This window comes from Acanthochromis polyacanthus, chromosome 3, assembly GCF_021347895.1.
Source record: "Acanthochromis polyacanthus isolate Apoly-LR-REF ecotype Palm Island chromosome 3, KAUST_Apoly_ChrSc, whole genome shotgun sequence".
Lineage (NCBI taxonomy): Eukaryota > Metazoa > Chordata > Actinopteri > Pomacentridae > Acanthochromis > Acanthochromis polyacanthus.
The window spans coordinates 43,107,811-43,122,919 of NC_067115.1; the positions used below are offsets into that span (position 1 = coordinate 43,107,811).

The 15,109-nt window shown below is 40.0% G+C and overlaps 1 long non-coding RNA gene across 1 annotated transcript; it reads left to right on the forward strand.

The window, feature by feature from the left end:
* Positions 1-5,107: 5,107 nt before the first annotated feature.
* Positions 5,108-14,595, forward strand: LOC110967732 (uncharacterized). The gene is made up of 5 exons (XR_007940958.1): positions 5,108-5,219; positions 5,558-5,590; positions 6,088-6,203; positions 12,188-12,220; positions 12,712-14,595. It is a non-coding gene; the product is annotated as an uncharacterized LOC110967732 (long non-coding RNA).
* The last annotated feature ends 514 nt before the right edge of the window (positions 14,596-15,109 follow it).

The window sequence follows — 15,109 nt, forward strand, 5'->3', positions numbered from 1 at the left end:
GACTCTCCCATCATCAATACAAGATCTTGGCAGAAAATTGATGCAACTCTGGAGAGAAATAAATGCTGTGACGTTGCAGAAGCTTATCGAAACGATGCCAGGGTGAATGTGTGCCGTTCTCAGAGGTGGTCCAACGGAATATTAGAGCGTGGGAGCTGTTTTTGGATGGGCAGTGTTTATTTGTCAACCATTGCCATATTATTGCATTCAATAATTTGCTTACTTAGTTTATAAAACTAAACATTTCATTTTAAACACTGTATTCTTGAAAATACAAAAGGATTTTTTTATTTCTTACTTCTCATGCATTGAGCCTGTGGAGGGATTTATGGTCCATGTTGTATAATGTATGGAAACGCTGTGAGGACAACGTTCTGATGCTGGATAACGGTTATTGTGATGCGCTGTTACAGCCACAGCCACTGAGCTCCTTCCCTCTTTTGTGGAAGTAACCCTTTTTTGTCCTATATGGAAATTTGTATGTGTGATCCCTGCTGTGGATTTAATCCTCCACTTGCTCACCATCCAGGTTTCAATTTTCTGACTGGATCAGCACCACACTGCTGACCTCCAATCAAGCCACCTCATCATTACTGGTACGAAAGTGCTGTGTATCTGTTATTTAGAGGCAGCTGGTGTGTGGTAGACAGCTTGTCCATGTGTCTCTTTGTCTGGTGTTGTTTTAAACTGTGGTGTGAGCCGCGTGCTCTTTGGCATCAGACTGGGTTTAGACTTTTTGGTTTAAGTTCAAGCTTGCAAAAGAAAATTATTAAAGACTAGATAGGGCTGCTAGTCTGTTTGTACTTTGTGTTTAGTGTAATGTAGACAGGCTACAGCAGGCTTTGATTCTGAGCTTTAATTTTCTTAATGCAGATGAGCATGTGTGTTTATAACTTCTGGTAGAAGTCCTCTTTTTGTTGTATTGATTGCTTCTGTTTGAGTAGCGTCCTCCATCCTCAGTTTTCACCTCATAATGAAAACCAATATTAACTTTGAATAAGCAGTGGCTACCGTGCAGGGTTTTAACATGCACATTATCTTTAACTTGAAAAAAAAAAGAGAAAACAACACCTGCACATGCCAAGACTGGCCAGTTGTGCAGAGGTGACAGGAGCAAAGCTTGATAATCTGCTTATTAGCTGTCTGTTTTCATTTGGTATTCAGCTATATGTGGCATCTTTCATAGACCACACACATCATCTCTAACAACACTGCGACAGTGAATGGATTTTTGATTGTGATCAAGTTTGATTTCTGATGTGTAAAGAGCTATGTAGTTCTGAAAGACCCTAATCTGTCCTTAAAGATACAACTGCAACTACACTCCAGATCAGTGGACGCGAACTAAACCTATTTATTTGTGTTAAACAACAAATAACGTTATTTTAAAAAAGGAAAGCGCCTTTGCAAGAAACGATTTGGGCTTGCTAAGGTAACTGATCGTGTTCAGGTGGTGGACTGACTGCATGATTGGAAACGCCTTCTGGTTCAGTAGCTAGTGCAGAATCTCAAACATCTTTGGAGCTGCTGAGGACAGAAAGGAGAAATAAAAAGAGGAAGACCTGAAATAAATAAAGATCTTGCAAAGTAATTCTTCATACAAGTGAAAAATGTAACATGAACTTCCCTAAAACTTCTTCTTCTTCTTCTTAGAAAACAGAATAATTATAAAAACATGCCAGTTTTTATGTTGCATAATTCCTTTCTTCAACTGCTGTTCCTCATCTTATCATACTGATCAAATACCAAAGATTTTATGAAAAGATTAAGCACGTGATCTGTACTTTTTAATGGTTAAAACTTTCCCCATCAAGGCAATGGACCCCACCACAGCGCCAAAATTGCCCAGGAACACAGCAAAGAGCCCAAGATGTTGAGCTGGCCTCCAAACTCGTAAGACTCAAATTTGATCAAGTATCTGAAGGATGCACTGGAACAAGCCCATCCCACAAGACCCAAAGGTTCTACAGCAGCAGACACCACAGGACAACCTCAGAGCTCCTCTGGTGGCATGACGAGGACATTTGGCAGGTGGCTTTAATGTTATCGTTGATCAGGTGTAGTTTCTCCCTGAAGCTTACAACAGGACAACAGGCCTCCAATCCGGTTAGCAAAATCACTCCACTGGAAATAAATAATGCAACTATGGGAAGTGAGTTGAGCTCACTCGGGTTTGGTCGGAGGTTTATAGTGAGACTAAGATAGCTTAATTCAGCCCTTATTTGATTTTCTGGTGCATTAGTATGCCTGCTGCTACTCTCTCCCCATCTACCTTTTACAAATACTGAGACAGGTGTCCAGATAGCTCACCTGGTTTCCTCTGACTGGCACCATACTCTACATTTTTAAAGCTCCTATTGGTGCCAATCAGAGGGAAAAATCAGTCTCTTTAGGTGAACAAAAAATGTTTAATGGTTGGTTTTGTACAATCAAATAATTAAAAAAAAAACTATATAAGCAGGGCTGTACCATGGAAGACCATATGTACAAATTAACAAACCTGCAACATTTCAGGACTGTAGCTGTGTTATTTCTAAAGTTATGGCGCTTCAAACATTGCTCCACTGATTGTCATGTGTCTACCACTACTCTCTTACTATCCTACAGTCATGAAAAAATTGTTAGACCACCCTTGTTTTCTTCAATTTCTTGTTCATTGTCATGCCTGGTACCACTAAAGGTACATTACCTGAAGAATATAATGAGCACGACAAAAATTGCAGCTGATTCCATAATATTTCCTGTCCTATCTGACATGCTTTAGCTTCATTGTATTTCCAGAGAATAAGAGGCCATTTCATGCCATAAGCAGCACAGCACATGTAAAGGCCTACAGTGGTTTCCTGCTTACATTGAAGCCGTAGAACAACTCAGAAGTTCTCAGCTCTCACATAACGCCTAAAACTAAAGAATCAGCCATCTTGGCACTGCTGGAAATTGACATGAGTGAGAGACATGTAGCCAAAAATTGAAGATCACCAAGACAGCTGTTCATTACACCAAGAAAAAACAAGCCCAACATGGTTCTACCAAACTCCTAGCTGGTCGTGGCAGGAAAAGTCTTTGTACCCACCAGATGACTGTGGGTAGAAAGTCATCCGTTTCTGTGTCAGGAATCATCCTCAGACTTCCAGGGACCTTAAAAACGAGTGGACACTGTGGAGAAATGGGACTTGTTGGAAAGTGACTTGTAGAAGCTGGTCTGAACTCACACAGTCCAGGAAGAAGCCCTTCATCAAGGAAAGGCAGAGGAAAGCCCGGTTACTCTTTGCTGGGATCACAAGGATTGAACCGTTGATGATTGGGTTAAGGTTCTCTTTAGGGAAGAATCCAGTTTTCCACTTGATGTCCACTCCAGCCAACTCACTGGTTGGGACCTGGAGAAGCTACAAACCAGACTGTCTGCCCCTACAGTGGGGGTGGATCAGTGACCATCTGGGGTAGTTTCAGTCTGGATGGAACAGGGCAAATGAACCAGGTCATGTACAGCACTACTCTTGAAAACAATCTTCTTCCATCAGCTGGAAAACTCTTTACCTGCACCTAATTAGTTTGAATTTGTGAAACAGGAATGGGCTGGTGTGACAGCAGAACAATGTCAGAAGCTGGTAGAGAGCATGCCAAGACACATGGCTGCTGTCATCAGAAACAATGCTTATGCAATCAAGTACTAACTCCTGTGTGTGTCATATAACTAGAACAGACATTAAAGAAAACACAGAACACCTAAATGCTGTTTTTGGCAGAACAATGCCATAGCGAATGATGGAAGAACTTAAGTGATTTTGGTTATTACCAAGAAAAGCATGAAAAATGGCTAAATATCACCTCTTAAATTAAATTCTCCTGAGCTATTTTGGTAGTTGCCATTATATTTGTCCAAAACTAATGTACCTTTAGTGGTACCAGGCATTAAAACAAACAAGAAATTGAAGAAAACAAGGGTGGTAAGGTGCTCAGCTAGCTAACAGAGTTGAACAGGGGTTTCAAATCCACACTGCAGTAGCCATGACTTCCTCATATGTTGTGGCCTGTTAGGCAAAGCTGATATAACAGCAAGGCCAAAGGTCAACTCGTATTTCAGGTGATGATGTCATTCACTCCAGGCACTCCAGAGGGTGTTAAAACAAATGGATGTTTTGAGCTGAGGGTATACGACATTCTTGGCCTTCAACATCTGCATATTTAAAAATTTGAACTTAAACATTTGAGTTAAAGAGCTGTAACTGAAATAGGCATATTCCAAAACACAGTGAGAAGTTACAAATTCAACAGAAATCCTGAGCTATGTCTGTGTACCGGTTTTAGTGTGAATACAGCTGTGGCCACATTGTAAGAGTTAAATCATTTGTAGGCACTTGGGTTTCATTTATTGACATGTTTAGTTACATGTTGTTCATTCCATGATTATGGAATAACTACTTCATGTTAGTGGAGGGGCTTTCAACCAGCTTGGCTGCTTTGTCTGCAATTTCAATAAGGTTTCAAGAAAAGGAAACAGAGAAAAGACTGGAGGTTCACCTACAGAGATTCATCTCTTAACTGATGACTCAAAATTGTCCGTAGATGTGAATTTGAGTGTGCTTGGTTGTTTGTCTCTGTGTGTAGCTCTGTGATAGACTGGTAACCTGTCCAGGTGTGCCCTGCCTTCACCCTAAGTCAGATGGGATAGACTCCATCCTCCTCCCCCCGCCTCCACAGAGGATTAATCGGTGTACAGATAATGGATCGATGGATGGAGTTTTCACTGTCTTGTTATGAGTAAGTGTTTATTCCTGTTCTTCTCTGAGAGAGACAGGGCTGCTGGACAAACTGTAGCTCACAATCTCCACATTGCACTGTAATAAATTCACCAACGACCAGCAAAGTGTCTGTTTTCTACTATTTAACAGGATTCACAGCACAAGATTAATGTAGACTTTAAAAACTGAACAACATTCTGCAAATAATGCAATAAATGGAATGCTGAGAGGGTTTAATTTGATTTAAAAAAAAGGCACAAAGTCAAATGAAAACTAGCTGCAGTGTTCTGACTTCCCCTGTGAAACCACAATGTCTCTTTTCTTCCTTGTTTTGGAAAAGCATATTCAAATAAGCCCAGGGACAACTGTGAGGGTTTGGCTGTGGGTAAACGTTCATCTGACTTTATTCAGCAGCACTTTCACTCCTGACACTGAGGAAGGAAAGCATCAGGAAGACATTTCTCTCCAGCAAAGCGGGTAAGATTTGAACAGTATTGTAGTTTACATTTAAAATGAACAGTAGCTTCTAGAATTAATATAAAATTACTGAAAACAACAAACTTATAAAAATAAACATGTTTAGCTTCTAAAACCTTTATGAGACCTCACATTTAAAAGTGGACCCAAAAGTTACTGCTCAGCTCATTGACTCAGAGAACATCTTAAAAGGCGCATTGTAAAATAGGAGAGTAAAGGCAGGAGAGCAGAAAAAAATAAAGTTCCTTTTGTTATTATTATTATGACTACTACTACTACTACTAATAATAATAATAAACAAATGTGTTTGTTATAATTTGTATTTTTTTCTGTTTTAGGACTGCCTGATTAATGTAGCAGGGGAAATAAAGGTGAGCATTCCTCTACAGGTATGACAACAAAAGCAACAGTTAGATTTCTTTTTGTAAAGTTAGTCTTTGTGAAGCCCTGGAATTAGACAGCAAACACTCTTCAAATAAATGCTAAAGTGACATTTTCAGTGCAGGACTTTGAGTGGAAGATTTTCACAGTTTGGCATAAGTAAAGAATCGGAATACTTCCTCCTCCACTTCGCCCATTTCTGGACAAGCCAATTACAGTATGAAACAGCTGTGATGGTCAGTCTGTTACAGAACTTTGGAGAAAAGGTCCATTATGTGATTTTAGAAATATACTGACACTTGATGAACCTAAACTGAAACATAGTCCTGCTATATAATCTAAAAAAGAATTACATTGCAAATATGAATTTGGCTGAACTACCAACAAGCTACTGCAAAAAATGTAGCTACATTACTAGTTTAGTAGCATGTAATTTACTATTCACAAATGTTTGTTAAAAGCATGAATAGAACAGATCTGTGTTCAGATGGCTGGTCTGTGCTGGATGGCTGTAATGCTGGCCCTGCTGTTGTCTGCTGGAAACAGTTCGGCTGCTGTGGACCAGAACCAACTTGCAAGATTTGTGGATCAAATTTTAAACACGTGAGTTGACCCTTTCTGTATTTTCTAAAAGAACATTGCTTCTGCAGTAAACTTAGAAGGCAGAAAATAGATGAACATGAGGAAACAGCTTGATAAAACTCCTATTTTTAAACTTGTGAGTTAGCATATACAGTCATGGAAAAAAATATTGCCAGGCAGGGTTCTCACCAGGATGTTTTTACAGTGTAACGGCAGGCCTTCATTAAATCTCGCGAGCGGCCGGCCCAGATGTCAGCCAATGAGCGTCACGCAGATGCAAATCCAAATCCAAATCCTTGTGATTTAGGTCACCATACATGGCATCACGGAAGCAACCGAGACATGCTAATTGTAACCCCGAGAGCGACTCTTAATTTTAGATGGGAACGGGTCAGTCGACAGGAAAGTACAGCTGAGGTGGGGAGACATAAATTAACCTAGATAGACACCCAGTCGATAAAAACAAACACACATGGCATTATCTGTCAAAATAACTCTCTTTCACAGCGCCAACTGCCCCAATAAAGAAGTTTTCTCACATAAATATGGAAATATTATGCAAGCAAATGTGCTCAAAACACAATACCACAACTTGAAAGGCAGCATAGCGGCCCTAATCACAGCGTAATCTTTCAAACTGACAGCGTAATGGCATGTTACGCTGAAATGCACTGGCGAGAACTTTGCCAGGGTTAGGGTTTGCGTAGCGGGACAGCAGAGAGGGAACAGACACAAGGAATACAAACAGAACAATGAACATTTTGGAGATTGGTGAGGCCAGAAACTGCTGATCAGAAAAGTGTAGCTCCAGATCCAGAGGAGAGGACCTCAGGGAAAACACAGTTAATGATATGTGACGGTGATGTACAGGGTGACCCAAAAGTTTGGAAACAAATGAAAAGTCTATAATCCAAATAATATAATGTTATTTCAATAAATCAGTACCACAGATATATTCAGAAGAGTAACAGATTAGTGTAAAACAAACATATTTCGACATGTTCATGTTTGTTTCTTATACAAAGTTGTGAACGTTTCCACCACCTGGTTACACTGGTATCTTCTGGAATGTACCTTCATTCATGCTTATGAAGGTTCCTCAAACTGGCCAGTAAATGTTGCCTCATAGTACTTTTGGATGTTTAAAATTATTAAAACTGTCAGATACTTTACATCAAGAGTTTTGAAATCTGACACTGATGGTCTGCATTTTGAAGTTATGCTCCAGCATACCTGGACCTTATGGTTCTATTGATTTTCTTCCGACTTATTGCACTCAGCAAATACTATGCTTTTAAGTTATTTTATTATGCTATAACAAAAATTGGGTAAAATAAGAGTGAATTCATGCACCCCCAACTCAAATAGACACTGCAGTTAAACTTTGTTTCCAGACTTTTGGGTCAGCCTGTATACAGGGGCGGATCCAGATTAATTTTAGTGGGGGGGCACACGGGGGTACAACAGATATTTTTGAGAGGTCACCGAAAAGTTATAAGAAAAAATGAAAGCTGCTACCAATCTCTCACCTTTACAAAGTATTTTCATGTTTTTATTGGCTCTTTAACCCAATAGGAAAGGTGTATATAACTTTTCATTTTTGGACTGTTAACATTGTAATTATGATGGACATGTTTCCTTGTTTGTGTGAATTACGGCATCATTAGCTGCAACATCTGTCTGTTATGTAAAACGGGTAAGCTCAACAACAGAATCCTCAGAGCAGTTCAGTGACAAATATTGTGCAAGAACAGCATTATATACAACCCTGACAATTTCCACTTCTTAGAATGTTTACTGACCATTATCACACCTAAAATAAAAAATATTCTGTATTTTTAGCAACCAGTTCTCAGCTGCATACCATGAACATCATAGGGTTCTGTATGCTAATCAGTCTAAATCAAAATGAGTACTACCCAGTACCTCACAGTGAACAATAACAATCTGTACCCTTGATCTGTAGTAAAAGAATCTTAAATGTTCTGTGCAGTAATGTACGTTTTAAAATGAAATACAATACAATACAATAAGTACAACTCTATAAATTTAGTAGTAAACCTGAGAACAATAATAAACAGCAACAATACTCCATGTTCTTAAATCATTTAACAGTGCACAGCTCAGCAAACATCATGGCATATGAGTTCTATAAAGCATCTTGAGACAATTTGACTGTAATTGGTGCTATATAAATAAAATTGAACTGAATAGTGTTCTGCACAGAAATCTGAAAAAGCTGCTCCCAATATAATTTCACAGTGAGCGATGTTATTTACTCTTACAAGGACCGAGTGCTCAACTCTGGTCCTGAAGCATTATAGTGTTGTGCTCAGTAATCAGTCTTAATCAGAATAAGCATCAGTACATTTTCATAGTGCAATTTCAAAGTTCTTTTTTTAGAGGCAAAACCACTTCAAAACAACTGTATTTTGTGATTTCCATGTCAGCTACTAAACAACCTGATGAACTCATCCATATCCAAGGCCTTGGCTCTGTTGGACTCCACACTTAGCACCCCAAGGTCACTCAGTTTATCATTGTTCATGGTGGTGTGCAAATCATTTTTTTATCAGTTTCAGTGCTGACGAGCTGCGTTCACAAGCAGTTATGCTGACAGGCTGGCCGACTGAAATTTTGCACAGTCTGAAGAGTTCAAAAAAGACTTCATTGAATGGTTTTTAAGAACTGTGAACTCAAGCAAACTGGTTAAATCCTTCATTCCAGTTCCCTTCTTTTTATCCAAGATCTATTTGGCTTGATGTAGCTCATGTTTAAGATCATCCAGGTTTGTGTTGTAAATAGTTCCCAAACAAAACAGAGGAGTCTCCTTCAAACAGCTGCTGCTTTTGGGGTTGAATCCCCTTCATGATATCACAGTTTGTTTTGGAAAAATGCCTCTCTAGCTCAGCCTTCACCGTGCCTAAGATAGCATAAAAACAGTCTTACAGAAAGAGTCTTTGTCTTCATCACTGTTTCTCTGACCGGCTGTGGATGTAACAACAGATTCATGGAAAGCAGAGCTGATCTTTGCCTTTTGGAAACGCTCTCTGTGTTAATGTTGCATTTCTGAGCAATGTCTGGTACTTCTGTCCACAGCTCCCCAAAAAACACTTCATCTCTGTATTGCTTACATGTGTCCTGTAGCGTCAATGAGGTCGACAGCTCTGGCTATGTCCAGTGATGGTGATTGCAGCATATCAGAAAGAAACTTGTTGTCTCCTAGTATCCAACAAAAAATTACCAGAAGGCCAGTGAAGTTTAGGTCTATGTGCCCACTTAGTCCACGTGCTTCTACACATCTGTCTCCACTGTTTTCATCATCAGTATCATGGAGAACAGCTGGAAGCCGGTCCATGAGGTTTCGACAAGCATGGAACCTGCAAGCACACCTAACATTACTGAGTCTGGGCAAGTCTCAAGGCTGATCCTGAAACATTGCTCGCTGTATGTCCTGCCACTTCTGGTGTACATATGATCCAGACAGACATTTATTGTATGATGCCTCCGGCACTGCTTTCACAGTGTCCACAGTTACCAAATTAAAACAATGTGCATTACAGTGCACAGAAAAAGCTTACTGAGACTGTATCCTTGCAGATACTCTGTTGTGTCTACCGCTCACCACAGAGGCCCTGTCATGGCCTTGACCCGCCAGCTGTTCTTTGTATTCCAATCCAGATTTTTGGAGGCTATTCACCATTTTTTCTGTTAGCCCAGCGGCATTAAGCTTATCAGCATGTTCAAAATGCAGGAAACTTTCATGTACTGTTGCTCTGTAGCAGTACCTGAGCACTAATGAGATTTGCTCCTGTTTTTTTAATCTTTTGTCTCATCAACAAGGATGCTGAATGCCTCACTTTGTTTTACCTCCTCAACAGTGTCTTTCCAAAACATCTCAGAAAGCACCTCTAATATCTCATTTTGAATGTTGTGACTTGCGTATTTTGCCATGCCCCATTTTTTGTTTTACCAAAGGGTCGTGTTTGGGAATCGGTTCTAAAATGGCCAAAAAGTTCCCTTTGTTGTCCAAATCTTTTGACTCTCGGTGGCCACGCTGTGCAATGTTTTGGGTGGATGTGCAGAGTAGGACATCAGCAGTTGTCTTTATATACTTTCTATTTTCTTTCACTTTTTTTGGTATTGTTTAACCATTTCTTGAAGTAAAGATGTATTATTTTCATTACCCCTGTTATACTCTGTCCATGCCTCCATTGGCATTCAGATGGTGTTCTGCTTTGACATGCATCTGGAACCCTCCATCCTCGCACATGACTTTTTTCCAGTTAGAAAATCTGATATCCGAGGAAAATGTTGTCTCGGGAGCAGAGGGGAGTGAGAAACGCCTGCACGCAAAATAATGTGGAGTGTCCTGGCATTGAAAATACTCAAGCCACGTGTCTTTGTAGTCTTTGTACCAGGAGGTGGTAAAGGCTCTCAATGTACATGTGCTTGTGTGCGAGGGAAAGTTGTCAAGATTGTTTGTGTAGAGAAATATCTGTTAATATTTAAAAGTTTCAAAATTAGTCTGTAGAATAAATCTTCACAGACAATGTTAAAATAGAGTAGGACTGGGTCATTGTTGAGCCATGATAATTTTTAAATAACATACTGATGTCTTCAAGCTTCTGATATTGCTAAATGGTGGCCAAAAAGATGGGAGGGCCGCTGCCCTTCCGTGCCTCCACGAAAGATCTGCCACTGGATATATAACTGTATGGAAGAAAGAGAGAACAGAGTAGAGGAGGCCAATGCATCATGGGAGTCTAAATCCTATATTAGCATAAGTAAGGGACAGCTCAGGTGACCCTGAGCAGCTCTAACTATAAGAAAGGCAGAAGGTCCACCTCCCAAACCCAATCTGGGAGCTGATTCTACAACAGAGGAGCTGATAACTGGAGGCTCTGCCCCCCATTCTACTTTTGGAAACTCTTGTTTTTTACAATATCATGTAGATGAAAGGATGCCATCCAACAGATTTGCTTTCTATGGATGTTGAAGGACATTTGAGGAACTGGGATTAGGCTGCAACTTGCCCGGTCTCTTTAACAAACTGAAAGTTTGTCAGAAGGCAAAAGCTTCCTAACTTTGTATTCTTTGTTTATGGTGTACTAGAGATTTGTAAGGGCTTTAGTGTGAATCTACACTGCCTGAAAAAAAAAGTTGCATACTAATATTTTGTTGGACTATCTTTATCTTTGAGTATGGCACTCATTCACAGTGGCATCATTTTGATAAGCGTCTGCAATGTCACAGCATTTATTTCTTGTCCAGAGATGCATTTATTTTTCACCAAGATCTTGTATTGATGATGGCAGAGTCGAGCAAAGTCTTCTCCAGCACATCCCAAAGATTCTCAATGGACCTAAGGTATGGACTCTGTGGAGGCCAATCCATGTGTGAAAATGTTGTCTCATGCTCTCTGATCCATTCATTCACAATGTGAGCCCCATGAATCCTGGCATCGTCGTCTCGGAATATGCCCACGCCATCAGGAAAGAAAATCTCCATTGATGTAAAGACATGGTCATTCAATTTATTCAGGTAGTCAGCTGACCTCATTCTTTGGGAACACAACATTGCTGAACCTGACCAACCCCAGATCATCACCCCAAACCCCACAGGCTTGGAAGCACTAGCCATGATGAGTTCATCACTTCAGCTGCTTCATCATCCACTTCATCAGAGTTTTACTGAAACTTTCAGACCGGCATCACCTCTGAGTGATGGCGTGCGTTGGTCTGTGCATGAGAAGTGAGAACGAACAAGTGGGAAGGACAGCATGAGGTGTGGTCTTGCTCCTGAACTTCAGCTAAAGATTTTTATCTCCATCAAAATGGATAAAATTCATGGCTTTTCAAAGCCAAGAAAAATAAAATGACAGATACATTTCATCTTTATGGTTTTTATTACATTTGTCTTGTCTTGATCAATATCTTTGACACTTTGTAACAAATTATAAAGCATCCCTAACATTTAAAATTTTTGAATGTGTCTCTCCACAGGTACAGGCCAAGCTACATGCATGAAGGACAAAGGTTAGTAAATAACTTGATTCTGTTCATTTTACTCTCATGTCAGTGTCTGCATTTTGATTTCTTCCTGATGGTAAACATGTTACTATTTTCTCAAACTGCCTGCTAAAAATGGCAAGTTTTGATAAAGATTTGGTTGAGTCTATGAGTCTCCTTGGCTTTCGTCGAAAAATGGTTCAGATCTACAAAGAGTCCACAGCATTTGGTGTCTAAAAGGGATGTCCTTGCATGTTTTCCACTGGCAAAGAAATAGATCTGAGCTCAGATTCACCTATAACAATTGTGATTAGTTTAAAGAAATACCAGAAGACCAGGCCAGGTCTTTGGTAATGGTAATGAGTGCAGTCAGACCATTGTCCTGGCAGACTCAATGCTATGGACATAGGTCTGGTTCTACAAGACTCATTTTCTATATATCAGTCAATGAAGAAGTCTGCTCTATATTCACAGATCAAAGATGGCTGGTTTACATGTTTTTTTGTTTAATTTGACAGAAAATCTCCCATGTTCAGTCTGGCTATTAGCATCCCATACAACAATGAGAGCAGAATGTATGACATCAGTCAAGTTCCTGACACCGGTGAACAAGTCAGGAATGCCATCCAAAACTGTGATGTGTACAGCGGGACCAGGGTGGTGGCAGCCACGGTTCTGAGATGGCCCGACGTTTTGAATCAGTGTCCAACTCAACGTGTTCAATGGCCTGATGTTCTGAGACGATGTCGTAGAGCACAAACATGGGCAGATGTGCAGAGACTCTGTCCTGGCAAAATTCGTGAGGGTACAGCAGACCATGCAGAGTTCCGTTCTCTGCAGCGCTTCAACTCCTTGCTCGCCAATCACAGCAGAAATGATTTGCTGCTGTTTTATGTGTTTGCGTCCCCATGTGCTCAAAGATGCGCCAGTTATGGAGATGACAGGAACATTCTCGACCTCATCAATCCCATACTGAGCTGGAATAATTATGCTTTTGTGTTTTCCAAAGTTTTCAAGCCCCGCACAAACGACCCCATACCTGAGGAGGACCTGCAGGGAGCTCTTAGGATTCTCGGCACACACCAGGGGGCTTTAGGGGCAATTGGTCTTGAAAACATTTTCCGTTGCGACGGACCGCCTGGTAGGAAAGTGTGTACCAGCTGCTCCACAGGTGGTCAAGTTACACGCAGATGTTATGTTGACGAACCACAGCCTGGTCCTCGCCGTCAGGGCTAGGGGGCATCCTGCCTCAGAGCCTTCTGTGATTCAGGTCAAACAGATTTGCAGGAACATGAGCAGTGTTTTACTGTCCAAATGATGGTTTGTATTTGTCAGCAGACCAAACCAAACCCACATTTTCATAGAACAAAAGTGTCGGGTTGCTGGGCAGCATTGGTGGCAAGAGTATTTACATTATGTAGCTAAAGATAAGCTGTGTAGTTTCATATAGTTGTCATATAGACACAATCACAGTGACATTCACACCTACAAACAATTTAGAATCACCAATTAACCTCAGCATGTTTTTGGAATGTGGGAGGAAGCCGGAGGCCCCAGAGAAAACTCATGCATGCACAGGGAGAACATGAAAACTCCATGCAGAAAGATTCTAGAGATCTTCTAGCTGCAAGGGGAAAGTGCTAACCAGCAAACCACTGTGCAGTCCCACATTTTACATGTAAAATATAATTAATATAGTGAGATTTTGGAAAAATCAGAAATCCAGAGTGTAATTTGTGAAATACATTTCTGTCTTAATTGATTTAAAGGTGTGAATGAAATAACAGAAACACCACTACATCATAGTCTTTGAGAAGGAAGAATTTTTTCAACTGGGTGAATCTATTAAACTGAAGCAACCCAGACTCTGTCAACGTATTGATTCATGTTCCTGTAGATCTGTTAGAACCTGAGATTACATCCACAGCAGTCAAACGACCCACGGAGGCCAGCAGAAAAACATTTCTTATGCTTAAAATGCTTTTCTCTATCTTCATACTACGTGTTAATCTCTCCAGCATATCCACTAATGGAATGATTTATGTTGAACTCTCATTAGTTTTCAGGCGATTTCACATTACACATAATGACCCAGTCAAATCAAACATTTAGAAATGCTGCATGAATCCTTCTGAAGAGGATCAAACATGGTCAAGAAAATTAGTCATTGTTTCTTCAACAGTCCTTTCAGTGTTACACAGAGGAAACAGTGGCCCCAGACACTGGGTTCATTTACTAAAGTTAAGTTGGGATTCAGTTCATTTGTTTTAAACCTACTTTATGAAATCAATAAAAAATATCAGTATTAATGACTCTTTATGTACTTCAGACACTGCTCTTTGTACCTTTACAAATGACCTCAGATCTCTTGTGCTGTGATTAAAGCTTGGCTCAGCATCACTTCGATCTGTGTTGTGTCATTTAGTCATTTGGGGACAGAAGTGTTGCTTTTTACACAGTTTGAACTCTTCAGGTCAAACAGAGCTGCAGTATATTTTTATTTGGATATTTCACTATTTACATGAGCTTTTCGTTTGGTCGGTGAAATTAACTCTAAATAGGAATATAACACAACTAGGGCTGGATTATATAGCTATAGACAATAAAATGTTATATTTCAGTTAAGGATTATTGATCATTTTCAAAGAAGACCAGGAGAGAAAAGGTTAATTTACAACTTACACCTTTGTCTTATTAACCATATTCAAAGAGAACTGTTACTGTTAACAAGAAAAAACAATATTTTGATGCTGTTTTAATTTTAGTAACAAGGTTTTAACCCTAGACTGTTCATGGATTAGTATGTTTGATTACAATATCACTAACAGTACAACATGACAGGGTTTCATTGCCCTGGCTTTGCTGCACAGTGGATGTAACCTTCTATGGTTGGGACTTTGCCTTTCTTCTCTATTT